A 6,372-nucleotide genomic window follows, 5' to 3' on the forward strand; every position below is an offset into this window, starting at 1 on the left:
ATTACATGTTTCTGAGTGTGCCCAAGCTGGGCTGCGGCTCTCTTAAGCTGTTCCACCTCTTGTCTCAAAAATAAGATCATTTAACCATTTCCCCTCCCCCGGGATGAGTAACTATGCCCCTGCAAAATGCCACAACTCTCTGCAGGGGCGTAGGTACTACGTCCACCCCGCCGTGCCCTTCCCCCCCCCCCCCCCCGGCTCACCTTCCCCTGTGCTTGGTACCGCCGCTCATTACCGCCGATCGTTAGCCGCTAGATCAATAAATGGGAAAACAAATCCCATTCATTGATCTAAGCTCCCCTGTGAATGGCCACAGCCGTCTATTCAGACGACCTGGCCATTCATAAATCATGTGCACGTAGTTGTAACATCTGCGGCTGCGGGCACGCAGGGTGTCTCCGCAGCCGCCTCAGTTCCCTACTCAGAGGTTTTTTCCATTCCGCCGGCGTCTAGCACCCCGGGGACGGAATTGTCATTAGCACATAGGGTTGCTGTATCGCGCGGCCGCGCGCGTAGACAGGACCTTTATTCTGGGAGGAGGCGCGTCAGAGGGGACTCACGCCGCTCAGGATTGGCTGATTGGTAGTGGGCGCGGCCGTGGGGTCTCCTCTGCTTCAAAAGCCTTCAGTCTTCAGTCGCAACCTGTCTGCTGTTGCGAATACATACGTGTTAGCGCTCAGACCTTAGACTAGTATCCGGTGTGCTTTGATCTGGGAGGAAACCATGGATTTCACACAAGACTAGGACTATTGCTTTATTGTATATTATTGATATGCTGTGTATGACTCTGGCTTATCTCTGACTCTGCTATTGCTTTACATTTCTCTACTTCTGCCCATCTGATCTAGTTGCTGGACCTCTGCCTGAATACCTACTACTCTTTTGCTTACTGATTCTGTACTGAATCTGCCTCTCAGTTGACGAACCTAGCCTGTCTGACCTCTCTGCTCACCAGTGGGCCCTTGCCACTGGTGAGGTGCTCTTCTGATAGTACCCACCAGCTCCTCTGGTGGGGTTTAGTTAAAGCTACTCAGTTATTGTTCCTGATAGTACCCACCAGCTCCTCTGGTGAGGTCTCATTAAACTTATCCGTTACTGTTGCACCAAGCACTATACACCTTGCTATCCTGTCAGCTATATTTGCATTATTGGTGATACTGCAGATCGCCACATAATCAGGTATAGCGTCTGTATTATTGGTGATTCTACAGATCACCACATAATCAGACGTCTGTGTTGATACACCAATCGTTACACAATCGTTACAGTAGTGCTTCCGTTTACGTACTAACAGTGTGGAGCTGAAGTCACCACTGAGAACATCTTGTGGCTAAATTGTAATATTACATCCCCTTTTTTTTCAGTTAATAATCCCTATTTACCTTTTTTTTTTCTTTTTTCAACCCCTGACCTCCCACACTCCCCTAAAGTTACCATTTTTTTTTATAAAAAAAAAATGTACAAATAAAAAAAATATACATAAATAGTTACCTTAGGAACTTAACTTTTTTAATATGTATACACAAACTGTATACTACAATTACTTTATAAATTATGGGCTTGTAATTAGGGATAGACGCAAAACTGAAAAAATTCACCTTTATTTACAAATATAATATTGGCGCCATACATTGTACTAGGGAAAAATTTTAATTGTTGCAATAACCGATACAAATGGGCAAATACAGTAAAATGTGTGGGTTTAAATTACGGTAGCACGTTTTATTTTGAAACTATAATGGCCGAAAACTGAGAAATAATGAATTTTTTCAATTTTTTTTCTTATTATTCTCATTAAAACCGAGTTAGAATAAAATTCTTAGCAAAAAGTACCCCCCAAAGAAAGCCTAATTAGTGGCGAAAAAAACAAGGAACTGTTTTAGGCCTGTACAGTGCTACACAATATGTTGGCGCTATATAAATACATTATTATATACAGTCAGGGCCGGATTTGTGGGAAGGCCCCCAAAGCCCAGGACTAGGGTGCCGAAATTTGCTACACTTCGTGGGGCGGGTGACAGGTAAACTGCACCTGTCACCCTCCATGATGTGCCGCTAATCTGCTCAACCACTCTCGCTCAGCAGGTCCGCAGCCGCCCGCCCCGCTTTGCTCTGAGTCTGACTGTGACTGCAAGTGAGGTGGGGGTGGCCACGGTTAGTGACTATGGGGACGAGATATGTGGCGCTGGAGTGAATCTGCAATGACTGCAGCGAGAGTGAGCGAGCAAGCCTGTAGGAGCAAGCAGGCAGACTCTCGCTCTGAAGCCCAGGCAGTCCAGCTTCTCATTGCGGGCTGCGAGCGCATCTCTCAGCCCGGTGCCCGCTGTCAATCAAGTCATGTGACGTGCTATACCACGTGACGTCAGCCGCCTCAGCCAAGGAAGTGTGTAGTGGATAGGTAGGTCTCGCTGTGCCGCTGGGGCTGATGAATGCATGAGAGCCCCAGTGTACAGGCGCCGAGGAGATAGAGCCCTCCTTCCTTATTGAGTAAAGAGTTTATCTTTGCGCACAGCCCTCCAACCAGCTGCTTTGAGTAAACAGTCAGAACGATTTCGGCATATGTACAATTACAATATGTTTACTGTATGTTTACTGTGTCTCCTCCTCCCCTTTAGAATTTAAGTGTTATTTTAAAAGATAATTATATACTGTATGGGGGTCTTGTTACCAGTCCCTATCCTGCCTTTGCTGTGGCCCCCTAATGTTCTGCTTCTGTCCAGTGCACACTCTCTGTCTTGCTCAGTCACACTTTGTGCATGTGCGATCCTAGCTGCAACCAAACGCGCTCCCATGGCAGGGAGCGTTTTGCGCATGTGCAGTTTGCTAACACTGTAATTGTACTTTCCACAGAATGCTCCCACCCATGGGATTTCAATTGGGGGCCCTCCCGGGACCGCACATGTATTCTGGCCTGCGACTAGGCTGGATCGGGCACTTCATTGTGGGAGACTGGCGATCAAGCACATGGACTACAGGGGGCTGGAGGAAGCCCCAGGTAAGTATAAATTGATTCCTTTAAAGTGTCCCTGAGACAGGGAAATAAGTTCTATTTTACTTACCTGGGGCTTCCTCCGGCCCCTCGTAGCCTTACAGGTCCCTTGGTTTCATCTTGGTCTGTTATGTCGTGTCGCTTTCCCCCTCCAAAAGCTTGCCCACTAGATCAGTAGTAGGCTACTGCACATGCGTGACCCAGGCAGTGCGTCTCCTCAATCATGCCCCCAGCCGCCGCTGGTAGCATTCTGCACATCAGTAGAATACTCCCTGCCATGGGAGCACGATCAAGGAGATGTTCTCCCTGGGCCCCACATGCACAGTATCCTGCGATCCTTCAGAAGGGGATAGCGACACAATGAAATGGACTGGGCTTATGTTTAAAAAAATACGGTCGGTGGGGGGACGGGCGCTCGGTGACAGTGGGCCTTGGGGCGAGAAAAGTACAAATCTGTCCCTGTATACAGTGACTGCAGTCCTGAAGAGCTCTAAGTCTGCTAGGAGAAAAGTGTGATAGAAATGTTCTGTGTACAGTCATGGGCTGATCTGCATATCAGTGTTGTTTACATTAGCAGTGAAATGTTTTCTGTAGTACTGAAATCTATTTAAAACATATTATTTTGCTAAGGCAGCGGTTCATTGGTAGCTGTATTTTTCAGTATATTTAATTTATATGAGTGTATATTTACTGTTTGTCCTTTATTGTTTAGTGACTTACTGCAGTGGTATTTTAAATTCATGTAGTTAATATAATATGCAGGCAAATATTGCAGATGTTTTATTTATGCACTGAAAACATTTCTCTAAAAGTCTGCTTCTGCTATATATTTATATAGTGTATTGTGCTGGCATATACTGATGGTGGTTGTATTAATTCCAGCTCACTGAATTAATGTGTTGTACAATTTCTGTGAATGTCTGCTATGAATTATGTGTGTTAGGTTTGTATGAAGCCATTAATAATGTAATATGTTGCTAAGCAATATTATGTGTTTTTCCTAGTTCCATTTTATTTGTATTCATGCAGTTAACAGTTTTTGATAAGTCCACTAAATTATATGGAAGGAATTAATGTGTATGTGTGCAGTGCAGGGTTCTAGGTGTAGTTATTTCTTGGGTATATGTAAATGTATGGTATGTGTGATTTCACTAAATATGCAGAAAAAATGATATGTATTTGTGTTCCTATAAATATAACATTTCTACTGGCATTCTGCTGGACTTTTCTTGCTGCTGCCTCTGTCCATCTTTTGGCAGTGAACAGTGATTGGGGGGCCCTATATATGTGGGTGGAGCTTAGTCTTTTGATTGTGCTTGTATATAGGGGGAATGTGACAAGAGCGTTCCTCCATTGTGTGTTCTCCCGTCTCCCTCAAACCAGTGAAGACAGGTAAGCTTTTCTGACATCATATGCAGTCACTGACCACCAGGGATAAAGTGCTCAACATGGGCTGGTGCACACCAAAACTCGCTAGCAGATCCGCAAAATGCTAGCAGATTTTGAAACGCTTTTTCTTATTTTTCTATGGCGTTTTGCTAGCGTTTTGCGGATTGCTGCAGCAGATTTCAGTATAGTACATTTCATATATTGTTACAGTAAATCTGTTACTGAACAGCTTCTGTAACAAAAACGCCGGCAAAACCGCTCTGAACAGGCGTTTTTCAGAGCGGTTTGCGTTTTTCCTATACTTAACATTGAGGCAGAAACGCATCCGAAATCCAAAAAATGCCTCACCCCAGCATTTTTCGTTTCTGCAAAACGCCTCCCGCTCTGGTGTGCACCACCCCATTGAGATACATTGACCGAGTGGATCCGCAGCCGCAAGCGGCTGCAGAAACGCTGAAGAAGCCGCTCGGTGTGCACCAGCCCTATAGCTTTTATAAAGTACTCTGGGTCCTTTATAATTAGGGATGACCTCAAACTTTCTCCACTAATTTTGCAACAAATTTTACATTTTTGTCCGATGACAAATTTTTACGAAAATAAAATGGGTTTTTGCAATATATGCACAAAATGAAAGCTTTCTTATTTTTTTTCCTCACGCTTATTGACTTTTGCATGCATGTATTCATTTTTTCCATACATTCTGATTTGTTAGAAGATGAATTTTGCCCACTGCCTTCAGGGCTATTGGCGAAAATGCATATTTTTGCACGTATTTTCATGTGTGTGAAAATGTTTTCATGAATATTCGCATATGTGTCTAAATGTTAAATTTTTGCAAAACTTATGGTGAAAAGAAAATATGCATCTTTTCTCCTCACTACTACTGAGTAATGTTATACCCACTGAAGATTCTTGGAAATCACGAGACATGCCTTACATTTATAAGAGATTACATATACTCATATATACATTTTTGTAAAAGCGCTACTTGGCATAACTGAACACAACTCTTGCCAGATTTTCAGTAAATGCAAAATCAAAGTTTTAACTGTGAAAATTATTTAGCAAATTTCAATAATTGTAGTACTATAAAGCGCTATTAAAAACTTTCCAAAGAAGAAGATATATACAAAGTAGAGGTGCAAAAAATATACCAATATTTTACTACTGGAAATACCAATGCTCAATAGTAGAATATGTTACTGATATTTTACTAGTGGCTATCTCCTGTACATACATTTTTAGGATGCACATTTTTCACGTATATCACATCTTGTCTCCATCCTTCACTCATTTCAATCCATTACTACCCATATGCATTCATTCTCAATAATTTATGAATACGTTTTTAACTGGCCCCACCCTTCACCATTCACCTTCTATTCAGCCCTTCCATCATATTAAAGATGAGGTATTTACATAAATTCTACAAAAAGAAAGGAAATACACACAGCGACCATATTGTGTAACATGTTCAAATAATGCTTTTTCTCAACCAAGTACCAGAAAATGCAATGCTTTTAGTGGAAAAATATCAGCAGGAGTATAGAGCACTTCATGGATCACTAGATGTTAAGGCAATACAAAAACTGCAATAAATAAGATTTTAATCCCGTGATACAGGAGGGAATGTAGTACTTTGGTCAACACAGGCCTATTTGTCAGAAGCCAATAACCAATTGTATGGCACCAGCATTTATTAAGATTTGGATGGTGATCCACTCCCCGTGGTAGTTAAAAACCAAATAAATGGTCTTGAAAACAGTTATTATGAGGTATGAATGAAATTACCTCCAACTGTATCAGTACAGAATTCCTGAACTGTATTTGATACCAAAAATACACATACACGGGTATACATACAAGCTTCCAATCTGCAGGACATGTTGGTGCATTTGAAGAATACCTATGAGTCTAACCCATCACGGCTTAGACAGTATTTCTGACCAGAAGCACAGTCAGGAGCATATTACATTTTTTTCATGCAAGGGCTT

The sequence above is a fragment of the Hyperolius riggenbachi genome, chromosome 4 (genome assembly GCF_040937935.1).
Source record: "Hyperolius riggenbachi isolate aHypRig1 chromosome 4, aHypRig1.pri, whole genome shotgun sequence".
NCBI lineage: Eukaryota > Metazoa > Chordata > Amphibia > Anura > Hyperoliidae > Hyperolius > Hyperolius riggenbachi.